Genomic DNA, 13,871 nt, shown 5'->3' on the forward strand with positions numbered 1-13,871 from the left:
GTGTCACTCTAAAAGAGACAGAGACAGCTTTATCTATGCTCTGAGGTGTCAGTTTGTTTTTTGCTATGTGCCATGACTTTTTTCTTACATACAAAAGCATGTGCAACTGCAGGAGATTGACTCATCACTAGCTGGCTGTGTAGGAGGGCAAGACAGAAGGGGACACATTTTCTCATGAAAACTAGAGATGGAGACATAGAAGATGAGGAAGAAAGGATAGAGAATGGTGTCAAATCTGAGTGCAAGTGCTTGGCTGTTTGTCTTTTGAACTGTTGAGATGTTGTTTGTCTTTCTATGCCATTTCTGTGACTTATTCGACATCATCTTTTTTAACGATCTTTCCTTATTAACCCTTGTTCTGCACTTACACTCCTTTGCCTAATTTGGTGTTCTTTGTAATAAATGACCAGCCTTTTATTGAATCCAATATCTTCAAATTATATAGGATAATGAGGAATTTATATGCAGGTTTTTTGTTTGTTTGTTTGTTTGTTTGTTTGTTTGTTTTTTTGTTTGTTTGTTTGTTTGTTTGTTTTGTAGCATATTTGACAAGGAGCACCACAAGTGTAACAAGGTGGGGACTGCACAGTAAAAATCTCCACTAACCTGAAAAATTTAATGTATATTTATTTCCTATTATCATGTAACCATTTTATATTTCGCCTCAGCTATGCTGCCAAATTCCCTGCATCAATTACTGTTAGTTAGCTGTGCCTTCTGACGTGCCCAGTTCTCAATGCTCGCCTGAAAAAAAAATGCTGAAAATGCAGATGAGTTTGTTTCTCCATTAGGAGAGATTTTGAGAAATTTGGATGGATCCTCTGCAGTGAATGGTGCCGTCGGAATGAGCAAAGCTTTGAAGGAAGGGTTTTATCACAAACACAGCTTTTTGCTTTTCAAGATGTTAACTGATGAACTGGAGTCATGACTTTTACTTGAGAATTATTGTGATGTTTTTATCTGCTGTTTGAACTCTCATTCTGATGGCACCCAAATTCATATGTGGATATCGCTCTATGATGCCTCATTGAAAGGTGAGAAATATTATGGCACTCTGTGTGGTTACCACGGTAACAGGCATTTTGGATGTGAAGAAGCAGAGATAGCTGAGGAGTGTGGGAAAAAGAAAGGGGGAGACTCAAGTGGTGTGTGTACTGTATGTGTATGAAAGTGTATGAAAGCAATGACAATAGTCAAAAGAGAGTGCTGCTGGGTTCACAGAAAGCATGTTAAAGGATTTTGCCTTTATGACCCTGAAAAGAGCAAGAGGTCCTCTGTGCTAACACATTACAGTACGTTACATTACTGAATTTCACGGCTGTTCGTTTTCATGTGTGATGCTGTCCAGCTGCAGCTGTTTGAGTGGGAGTATCTTCTAGTCTAATAGCTGGTGGCTAGAGTTCATTCAAGCCCTGTTTCTTGGCTTTCAAACAGCCTTTGATTCCTCCAGTATGGCCCCTCAGGCTTTGAAGTTCACTAAGGATCCAAATGGATTTGAAGTGGACTCTTCGTCTGCAGGGCAATCTTAGAGAGTGGCAGTGGCCAAATGGTCTCTGTCTTATTGGTATCTTGTAAACTTTTCTTTCCCTTTTCTTATGTCACCATTAAACACTGTTGTGCTGTATTTTTGTATTTTTGTTTTTAAAAGAAGATTTATGGTCATAAATGCTAATAAATTTAAGCCTTGCAGATTTAAACATATTGCTCAACGGTTTATTTCATAAATTTAGATGCTTAGATAGCTGAGTGGATGCCAGAAAATATTGCAAGTAAATGCCAATTGGCAATCATTACAGCAGGATTTCTTATATTAAAAAATAGAATATGCTTGAAGTCCCTGTATCATTATTTGGATTGTCATATTTGCATCACCACAGATGGACAAAAGGGCTCCTAGTCAGGTAAATGTGTGCAATGAGGCATATAAAGATAAAGTGAAAGAACTTAATGAAAAAAAAAATTATGAGTTAAAGTCATAAATTAACATACACTTAGCAAAATCTGCAAAATATTAATAATTTTATTAAAAAAATTATAAAATTATCTTGTTTAAAATAGGCTATTTGTCAAAATTGTTTCCATTTCGAAGATTTTGTAAGGTGAATGCAAACACAAATGATGGCATCTGTTTTATAATTGTATTTTATAATGATTATTATTGTAATAATTATTATATTTTATTTTTACTACTGTGGGTGGCAACAAGTGACAGTCTTTTGTCAGTATGTTTTGTCTGTCTCTGATTCATTCACTTAACTATAGACTGATTGAATAATAAAATGATTGAATTATTCACTCAAAGGATCAGTTCAGCTGCACTGATTCAGTCAAGAACTGTGGTTATACAAAAGGTAATCAATAACCCAAAAAACAATTTTACTGTGGTAAAACCATGGATAATTTTTGTAAGGCCAAACACAATAGAGAAACATAAAACATTTCTTTAAATGTATTTATGTGTGTACCAGAGAGAGATAAATCAGGTATCGTACACCTCTATGTGTGGACAGAGGTAACTTAGGTGGAAAACCATATGTTGTACCGGACAGAGACTGCTTATGTTTAAGCATGTAAAATAATCAGCTCCTTAGTTCTCTGAGACTATTGGTGTTGTCATGGAAACAGATTCCACCTTAAAGCTGGGTTGTGGAGAGTGTAGGGAAAAAAAAAAAACAGAAAATGCTAAGAGAGGTTTATATAGGATTGATGAGAAACTTTAAAGTACAAGAATGAAAAAGAGAAAGCAAAGAGATATTTCTTATAGCATGATGGACATTATATAGAGATGCACCATATTAATTAGTAAGAGAAGTGGAACTGGTTGCTTCAGGCATTTTCTTGATTTTTCTGTCTTTATAAAACAGCCACAATTAAAAAAAAAAAAAAAAGAAGAAGAAAAAGAAAAAGAAAAGAAAAAAAAAATCCACCAAGAACTCCTGTACCAGGTTGGCAGGTTTGGCCCTATACAAGGATAAAAGAATAAAGTTCAAAGTAACCTGAAAATCCTTACAGCTGCCATTCATTCGTGACCATTCTTTTGCTTATTCTTGGAGTATCATGTTTTCCTGTGTGCTTCTGGAGCAGCTCCATTCAATAAAAATCTCTACATGGGGTCCTTGTGCCACTGTCCTATCTCCTCAATTAAGTGTCTAAGCAGCTACATTGTTGTGGAGACCAATGCAAGCAATATAGAGCATGTCAGATATTCCGTCAGATTTTTACGAATACAAACATAGAGCAAAGTGGTAATGAATGCCTTCTCGTTTGTCCATCAAGTCATAATGATAATGAGATAATGTAGAATCAATAATGATAAAATCTGTAAATGTTAATGGAAAATAAATAAATATTAATACCTTTCATATCCCAGTCCTTTACACAAACTAGACATTTGGCCCCTTTCATCTCTGTGTAAAATAACCAAATTTTGTTAATATTCTAAGTAGTGAATAATGAAATTTTAAGTCATTATTTTTTAACATATTAGCAAAAAAAGGAAACTTTGAGATATATAAGTGATTTTTCTTCTTTGTTAACCACATAATCACTTTGTTTGTATATTTGCTTCTGAGTGTGGGATTCTACAGGCAAGAATATACTGACCTGGATGAATCCTCTGGCCAGAAATCATTACAAGACCAGCACAGAACTGAGAAAGAGAAGAAAGAATGCAAGTGTGCATTTTAGAGGTGAGCAGGATGCATGTCAGCAGTGTACACAGAAACCTATTTCAATAAATTCCTACCAATATCAACATATACACATTTTTAAGTACAGCTGAACTAACTTTGTCATCATAAATCAAAGTAATGATTTAGTTTAAAGTATGACCCTCAACCAATAAATAAATAATAAATTACAAGTCCTTTTTCCTTAACTCACTCAAAAAGATGTTTTAAAAATATCTGTATTGATTGTTACTGAAATTATCTGTTATTTTAGAAGAAGGTCGAATTGCATGCACATACTAAACCTGATATGACCATAGTGAATTGTGCATTAAATTATTACTGATGTTATATTTAGTGAGTGAACAATACAAACTATCCCTGCTTGCCCAAACCTGCATGAATTTTTGTCTTCTATGTAAGACAAAAGAAGGATCAATGTACAGACACAAAAAGTTTTTATTTTAATGTATCTAGCACTTTAAAAGCATGTACAATGTTTAATATTTAAACATTATCATAGGTTTCAGTGACTGAAGGAGATATCAAGCCCTGCTTCACACATCCTCAGGAGCTTATTAGTGATTCCACTTCTGACCTGCAGCCATTTTGTGCCCTTGAGCCAGCTGCTGAATTCTAGCATTCTCTAGGACAGCTATTTTGCAAACTATTGTAGGCTACTGTATTTCACTTAAGGTACTGATGACTGTAAAAATACAGGAGAAGTGAAAAAGATGGTTTATTATAGTTATTAATATGCAAGAAGATCTGAATGGCATTATGCAATTGTCCTTTCGTTCACCCTCATCTGCAACCTTGTTGTCAAAACAGAAAGTTAATTCAGCCAGACACCCTAAATAGACCATTTCTCACTAATTTAGTCTGCTTTGTAATTGTTTAATCTGCCAAATTCAAAATATGCCCTGGCATCCCTCCAGGATAATCACCCCATGATCATTTTTTCCCCAAGACCACTGAAATAAAGTTGACTGTATTTGTAAAGCTGAGTTTCTATGGGGAGACTGAATTATAATCAAAATGAGGAGGTGGGACAGAGGGAAGAAAAACAGGAAGGAGAGACACAGATGGAAATATATGTCTGTCTTCCTCTCAGAAAACAATTACTTCTATGTCCAGTATACATGTATGTGGCAAGGTCACAGAGGCCTCACTAATGCAATTGGGTGTGTGTGTGTGTGTGTGTGTGTGTGTGTGTGTGTGTGTGTGTGTGTGTGTGTGTGTGTGTGTGTGTGTGTGTGTGTGTGTGTGTGTGTGTGTGTGTGTGTGTGTGTGTGTGTGTGGCTGGGCTGGTTGGATTACAAGAGAATGAGAAACTGCATCAATTTGGGGTCAGTTAAGCAGGGTCAACACAATGTTTTCAAGCAATATATTTATTTTTATGTAACCCTTTTACAGTAATAAAAGCACAAGAGCACATTGTAAGCAAATCACACAAGGATCCAAAGACAAAAAATTCATAGCTTTACACAATTTTATCCTTTTACATAGTCATTATAGCTCGGTTTTTAATATTTTAGAAACTACGATCTCTGAGTTTACATTTTTCTTATCGAACTTTTAATATTTTATGTACAGTGTTACCAGAGTGATTTTTCTTCAGGATGCAGTGCAATAATTGTGCTGTGTGTCGAAATCTCAGGCGGAATCCCAGCTTTTATCACAGAATAATCACTGTAATTGTGTTGTAATTGTATACTGTCAGACCGAAAAATGTGTACAGAGCTATTCTGAATAACAGGGGTCTTTTTCTCCAACATGCTAGGCTCCTCTGCCCACAGCACTGTTATTGCACATTAAACATAAAAGTAAACTATGCAAACAAATGCAGGATAAATTTACATTTGTAGTTTTGCAGTCTAGCAGTGGTACAGGCCATGAAAATAATTAACATTCTGGTTTCATTGCAATGGGAATGACAGAAAATTTGCCCTGATTGTTTTGACAGATGATCATTCTACATGTAGTTTGTCCTTCAAATTGCCATTAACATGCACTGGAGAAGACAGGAAAATATTTCACAGCTAGTAAGTATACACTTGAGGTTTTTTTAGAGACCACTTTTATATCCTAATTTGAATTTTCCAGTAAACCAGTGCAGTTGTGTCCAATTACTGGTTCATATGTGCTTACAGGAGGTTGTTTATTGTATTGTACAGTGTTAGGGTCATGTACAGTAATAAAAACTATGTATTTATTAAGGTCTGTTTTGGAAGCTTATAAGCTGTTTTTATTTATAATGCATATTTTTGTTGCTTTACTTGGTTTGTTGTGTTTTAATCTGGTCCTGTTTGATTTTATTATCCAGTTCTTTGAACACATTACAGAATCAATCTCCTCTCCAGTATTTTGGAGAATTTATTCATAGGTCTCCCCTACAAACAAAAAGGGTCGAATTTGAGGGGAAAACAGTAGCAGATTAGATGTGTAGTAGTATGGATGTGCACAGATGTTGCAGATGTTCCATTGACTGAAAATACAGAGAAACAAATTCATCCAATCATGGGAACATCAGGAAGTAATTTCCCTGTGCACTAAAGAGCAACTTTATGAGATTTGCCTTGAGCACAAGAGGAAATGATAATCAATTTCTCTGTTAAAATCTAAATCGTTATATGGGGATTACAAAAGCTAAAGCAAGCATCTAATAGCATTAAAATGAATCATAAAATGTTGAGGATCAGAAGATGCTGCATAGTGAACGCATAAGCTTTTTTCATGTTGTTGCCATGGAGATGTTCCATGAACACGTCCTTAGTATATGGATTAGATGCCCTATCGGTGCTCTTGTCACAATGTTCATAGGACAGTTTGTCTTGAACCATTATAATTTTTGGTGTATAATTCAATATTAAAGAATTCTGTGGCATATAATAATAGTTTATTGTCTTGTGCAGTATTAGGGTCATGTACAGTAATAAAAACAATGTACACTATCAGACCATAATGAGGACAGTAATTAAATTGTCTTCGTTTTCATGATTTTGTTGTATTTCTAAGATAGAAAGGGGAAAAAAAAAATCATCCAGCAGATTTTTTAATAGAAAAACAATGAACAAAATAGAGTAGTGGAATGCAAAAATGTGAGGTGTGAGCAGTGAAGCAGCATTTTTTTTTTTTACTTCTTTTAACTTAAGCATGCCATTTTTAGAACAACTTATCATGTGCAAGACACTGAAAAAGACACAAGATGTGAGCACAGTTGTCAAATACATTAGTAGTGCATGTTTAGACATAAAAACTATGGAAAAGTGCAATAGGATGCAGAAGTGGGAAAAAAAATTAAATATCTATTTAAAGACTTTTAGATTTATATTTTAAGATTACCATGTCATGTCCGAGATGCTGCAAAAGATGAAAAATGCAGTCAAACACATTCATCCAGTGCATGTTTACATGGAAAATCGATGGAAAAGTATAGCACAGTCGAATTCAAAACTGTGAGGCGTGAGCAGTAAAATAGGAAAAAACTAAAGATTTCAAGGCATTTTTTAAAAGCTGAATTACTTTTAACACCTTATGAGATGCTGCAAAAGACTCAAGATGGAAGCACAATTGTCAAAGGTGTATAGTCCTGTTCCTAGAGGGTCACTGTCCTGCAGAGTTTAGCTCCAATCCTAATTAATTACACCTGAACCAGCAAATAAAGGTCATCAGACTACAAAGTAGAACACTAGAAACTTTTAGTCAAGCGTGTTGAAGCTGGTCGGAGCTTAACTCTGCAAACTCTGGTCAGACTCGTCCATCTAGTGCATGTTAACATAGAAAAACAGTAGAAAAGTAGCACAGTCAAATGCAAAAACACGATACACAAGCAGTGAAATGGGAAAAACACAAGTGAACTTGCAAAACACTGCGAAACACAGTGGTCTAACATGTAGCACATGTTGACATAAAAAGAAAAGCTTCACAGTGGAATGGCCCCACTACTAAATATCGAGTTTGCCAGACTTTCCTTGCCTTTAATTTTGCTTTCAGACATAGAAATCATTAACCTTGCAGAGCGTTTTATAAACATTTGTGATTCTGTGTGACAAAGTCCACCTACTAATTAGCCAGAAATTGACCTTAGTCACAGTAGTACCCCCATTACTTGGGCCTCACATCAGGGACAGGGTGGTGTTAAGGGCTACAGAGGAGATCTGCACTGGCAGAGGAAGCACTGGCATTTGGATAATTGCTGTCAAATCTAATTAAAGCTCCTCGTTGGGATGACGTAGAACCCTAAAGAGGATTTTGCATCTCAGCTCTTTGGCCACTTTTCTCTTACACCGTCAATCAAAGAAATAGGTTTGCATGGTTTGCATTTTGTGAATTTCCCTCATCAGAGAAAAGAGTTGAGGAAGTGCATTGCGTTGTGTTGAATCTAATTTTTATAATGGACAAGAAAAACTGTAGGTCCACTGGAGGGATGAATCCTTCTAACTGGCCATCACTATCCATATGAATAAAAGAATTAATGTGATTACTATGTGCATTAGAGTTTCCTTGCAGAGGAGCTTAGAGGTTGTTGAGATGCATGGGCCCTTGATTGACAACACTGACTGAAAGTGTCTTACAAAAGAAGAAAAAAATGGACATTTGATATTCTACTGAAAAGGTCAGGAAATGAATTTTGATAGACTGAAAGGGTAGCAGCTCTGTGGCTGTGTATTTACATAGTACAATCAGACTACAGACAGCTGGCACTGTGTACATTTAAGAATAATTTTACCTGAAATATAATAAAGTAATTAGTAGGTAGGATAATGGAACTTAGAAAATGATTTCTGTGTAATTATGTGAAGCGTTTAGAAAGGTTATAAAGCATAACTGTGTCAATGAGACTAATGGAAATACTGTAGCTCCCTATTAAAGAAATAAACTCTTCTTGTTAATAATGACTTAATCATTAATCAAAATATATATTTTTTTTTATTTTTTTAAATGTGAAAGGTGAAAAGTCCTTTAAAGTGCAATACTAAAACAATATACTCATCAGTGTTTTAATTGTACCAGTCTAAACAGTACAGGAATTGCAGCTTCATATTTTCCGTAAAGCCAAAAGGAGTGGGGGTGTGTAATATTGTTTTTATAGAAACCAATGACCAGGAATGTGGTAATTGAGAAACTTATGAGTGTGAATGTGACAGAGCCTAGAAGACACAAATAAAGCATCTAACGAAAAGATGTGTCATCTGTCTCGTGTACTGCATGTTCCTGTGGACACGTACATGACCTCTTGCCTCAGAAAATTGTTGCCATTAACAATGTGTTGCCCTGAGCAACACTGGCAAGTGAAAACAGCCCATTTATCTATTCTCCAGAGACAATGCAGCAATGAGATGTGTTAAGTCGTGTGTTACAAGAGCGAGGACATGACAAGTGGCACTGTTACAGAGTCAGGGGCGGATATGGAGACATGCATATTAGACTTTAACATTATACTGGAAAACAAATTAAATTTGTTTAAATTAAATTTCTAGAAAAAAGATGTTGCAGCTAAAAATTACTATGTATTTCTTTTCATAAGTTATAATATGTACAAACCCGATTCCAAAAAAGTTGGGACACTCTACAAATTGTGAGTAAAAAAGGAATGGAATAATTTACAAATCTCATAAACTTATATTTTATTCACAATTGAATATAGATAACATATCAAATGTTGAAAGTGAGACATTTTGAAATGTCATGCCAAATATTGGCTCATTTGGGATTTCATGAGAGCTACACATTCCAAAAAAATTGGGACAGGTAGCAATAAGAGGCCGGAAAAGTTAAATGTACATATAAGGAACAGCTGGAGGACCAGTTTGCAACTTATTAGGTCAATTGGCAACATGATTGGGTATAAAAAGAGCCTCTCAGAGTGGCAGTGTCTCTCAGAAGTCAAGATGGGCAGAGGATCATCAATTCCCCCAATGCTGCGGCGAAAAATAGTAGAGCAATATCAGAAAGGAGTTTCTCAGAGAAAAATTGCAAAGAGTTTAAAGTTATCATCATCTACAGTGCATAATATCATCCAAAGATTCAGAGAATCTGGAACTATCTCTGTGCGTAAGGGTCAAGGCCGGAAAACCATACTGGATGATCTTCGGGCCCTTAGACGGCACTGCATCACATACAGGAATGCTACTGTAATGGAAATCACAACATGGGCTCAGGAATACTTCCAGAAAACATTGTCGGTGAACACAATCCACCGTGCCATTCGCCGTTGCCGGCTAAAACTCAAGTCAAGTCAAAAAAGAAGCCATATCTAAACATGATCCAGAAGCGCAGGCGTTTTCTCTGGGCCAAAGCTCATTTAAAATGGACTGTGGCAAAGTGGAAAACTGTTCTGTGGTCAGAGGAATCAAAATTTGAAGTTCTTTTTGGAAAAACTGGGACGCCATGTCATCCGGACTAAAGAGGACAAGGACAACCCAAGTTGTTATCAGCGCTCAGTTCAGAAGCCTGCATCTCTGATGGTATGGGGTTGCATGAGTGCGTGTGGCATGGGCAGCTTACACATCTGGAAAGGCACCATCAATGCTGAAAGGTATATCCAAGTTCTAGAACAACATATGCTCCCATCCAGACGTTGTCTCTTTCAGGGAAGACCTTGAAACCATTTTCCAACATGACAATGCCAGACCACATACTGCATCAATTACAACATCATGGCTGCGTAGAAGAAGGATCCGGGTACTAAAATGGCCAGCCTGCAGTCCAGATCTTTCACCCATAGAAAACATTTGGCACATCATAAAGAGGAAGATGCGACAAAGAAGAACTAAAATAGTTGAGCAACTAGAAGCCTGTATTAGACAAGAATGGGACAACATTCCTATTCCTAAACTTGAGCAACTTGTCTCTTCAGTCCCCAGACGTTTGCAAACTGTTATAAAAAGAAGAGGGGATGGTAAAGAGTGGTAAACATGGCCTTGTCCCAACTTTTTTGAGATGTGTTGATGCCATGAAATTTAAAATCAACTTATTTTTTCCTTAAAATGATACATTTTCTCAGTTTAAACATTTGATATGTCATCTATGTTGTATTCTGAATAAAATATTGAAATTTGAAACTTCCACATCATTGCATTCTGTTTTTATTCACAATTTGTACAATGTCCCAACTTTTTTGAAATTGGGGTTGTAATATTAAATGATGTTTTTGTTACATAATTTACACTGAAATACAATTGTTTGAATACCTTATATCAATAAATTCCATATACAGTTATAAACCATAAAATAAACAGCTTTCAAAACATCTCATAATGTTTGAAACATTGTCATCGTATTTTATAGTTATTTATACCATAAATTGAACAGAACCATAAACTGAGTTGAACATTTTTATAAACTAAATCAAAAAACTAAATCATAATAACACTGAAAATAAAAACCAAAATCAACACAAATAAAAAAAACAATAAAAAAAAATTGTAAACAAACATTTTTAACAAATACAAAAAAAACAAAAAAAATAAAAAATAAAAAATAAATAAACTATTAAATATTGCTGAATCCACTTAAATACATTAATTCTATAATCTATACCAAAAAAAATGTATGGGTTAAATCAAGAAGAAATAACAGATTAGTGGCAGTGCAACAGTCATGAGACAACATTTTGGGTTGGAAGTAGGCCAAGGGGGTATATGAGGCCCATATTAACATGAATATTGTCCTTTTATACAGAACAGATACAAACATGAGAAATAACATAAGAACTGCATCAACAAAAAGTCTTATAGTTTAACAGAGACAGGTGTGTTCTCTTGTTGTGGCAAGACAGCTTAAATAAAATAAAATAAAAATGCAGCTCACACTCAAGTTGACCACAGAACTGAACCAAGAAATGGAGTATCGCAGGTAACACAACAGAAGTGTGAAGAGAATGGGACTGAATTTATATAAAGTGATGAAAGACAACTTAGAACAAGAAAGGGAAAGAAAATGAAAGGGTAGAAAGAAAAGCTCGACAGACACACAGTGTGACAGTGATGTGAAGTTATTGCTCTGCCTCATTGGGAATTGTGTTGGTCATGCCTCATAATTCACTTTGGCCTGTCTAAAGCCCAGCAGAGTTAGAGGCAGCTTAATAGATGCAGGGCAGCAAGGAAAGCACCATTTATCTTTACAGATTACCAATGAGAACGATGCACTCACAATTCTTCTCCCGTCTCCAGCCCTGCTCAACAAATATAAGCCTTTTCTAACAGAGGAATTATAATAACAGAGCAAAAAAAAAAAAGTGACTCAAATGTACCTGTTGTTTACTACAAACAAGTCTTCTGTAAAAATAGATAAAAGATAAGTAAACATTAAACTATTATATTTTATTATATTTATTATTTAGATTCATTGTAGTGTTTTGTGTAGTTTTCTTCTGCAACCTTACACTGGACAGGCAGTTTTGTTTTGTGTTGTGTTGTGTTGTGTTGTGTTGTGTTGTGTTGTGTTTTGAGTCCATAAGCCAACATGGCAGGAGGTAAGAAGTTCCTTCTGAAACATGCTCTATTATTTAATTTTATTATAGTATTTTGTTTTCATTTTGTTTTGTTTCCTCACAACCCCACATTCGACAGGCATTATGAATATTTGTTTGTTTTGTTTTGTTTTGTTTTGTTTTTTTTTGTTTTGTTTTTTTAGTTTTGTTTTGTTTTGTTTTGTGTTTTGTGTTTTGTGTTTTGTGTTTTGTGCTTTGTGTTTTGTTTTGTTTTGTTTTGTTTTGTTTTGTGTTTTGTTTTGTGTAAAATAATTTATGTGTTCTAAAACTTTAAGGCAAATCACAAGGCAGAAAGAATAAGAAGTTCCTTTTGAAACATGTCATTGTGTCTGTGAAATCTGTTCACTATTATAAGCTGTCACCACTCCGGTGTTTATAAAACACTGTCTAAATATTTTAGCTGTTGTAAGAGGAGGTTTATGGTTACCAAGGAAAAATCTTTGTGGGTTTACATTAGACATGTTATCTTAATTGCTTTACAGAAAGCTCAAATCAATCTCACTGTTTGTGTATGTTTTTGCTACTCATGTGACACCTTGATCACACTGACTGTGGGAGGTCATTAGGTCATTGGTGGGCTGTATAACTGGCCATATAAATATGGTGTGTTGCCCACATGAAAACACCAAAAAGTGACACCTTGTTTAAAATGAATGACTTCCTGTTGCTTTGTCAATGCAAATTGTTGTCAGTGGGAATACCCCTTTGTTTATTAAGTAGTGTACATGACTTAAGCACTAACTTCTTTTTATGTTAATGGGTTTTGTTGTATTTTGGGTTACCAGTCCTCTGAGACCTTTGCTGATATTTAACACTTATTCTTACAAGTTTCACAAGTTACTAATGGAGGAAGAAATGTAATAACCACAATTGGATTTAGTGTAACCTTGCAGAAAGAAAACAACAATCTCACAGCATCAGAATATGTTTAGTTACATTTAATAAGGAATGTACCAGTAGCTCCCTAGAGAATTAAACCCTCGTTTTCATTCTAACAATTAATTTTCCCTCTTTTGTAGAAAGCTTTTTTTTCATTCTGTAATTGTGCCTCTTCCCTCTCTCTTCATCTCTTTGTTCCTCTCTCCAAACCACACAATTCTGTAATGTCACTGACCACGTATAATCAGGGGAGCAGTGGTCTCTCATATACACAGCACATTAACTCCACTGAAAAGATTACTGGAAGGAGAAGAGGAGACAGGATGATTAGAAAGATTCCACTTGATGGGCAGAAATAAGGGGAGGATGAATGAAAGATGTGGGAGAGTGGCCTGTGGAATCTCATCTAATAAACACACACAAACACAGCGTAATGAGGCAGTGTCCAATGCGTGCAGGCTGGTTATGGGTAAACATCAGTTTGCATACATTTCACCAGTCTATACACTACATGAGTAGTGAAATAAATTGCTCCATTTATGGTGAGACAAAGACGTGAAGGAAAACACTTACAGCCTTTTATCCCAGGGGCCCAATGTTTAAACAGAGTAATCGTTTATATTCATGCTACAATTAGTACCTCTCATTTCCTGTTTGAACTTCATGGTGAGTTTCTAGAATAATGGCTAGCAATGTTACATACCAGGAACTAAGTTAAGAGAATTTGGGACTAATTTGTGAATGGAGGAATAAACAAAGGGAAGAATTATGTAAATAAATGCAGATAAAGGCATCAAAGGTAAGCTGAGCTGTACACCATACTCCAA

The sequence above is a fragment of the Cyprinus carpio genome, chromosome B6 (assembly GCF_018340385.1).
Source record: "Cyprinus carpio isolate SPL01 chromosome B6, ASM1834038v1, whole genome shotgun sequence".
In the NCBI taxonomy this organism is placed as follows: domain Eukaryota; kingdom Metazoa; phylum Chordata; class Actinopteri; order Cypriniformes; family Cyprinidae; genus Cyprinus; species Cyprinus carpio.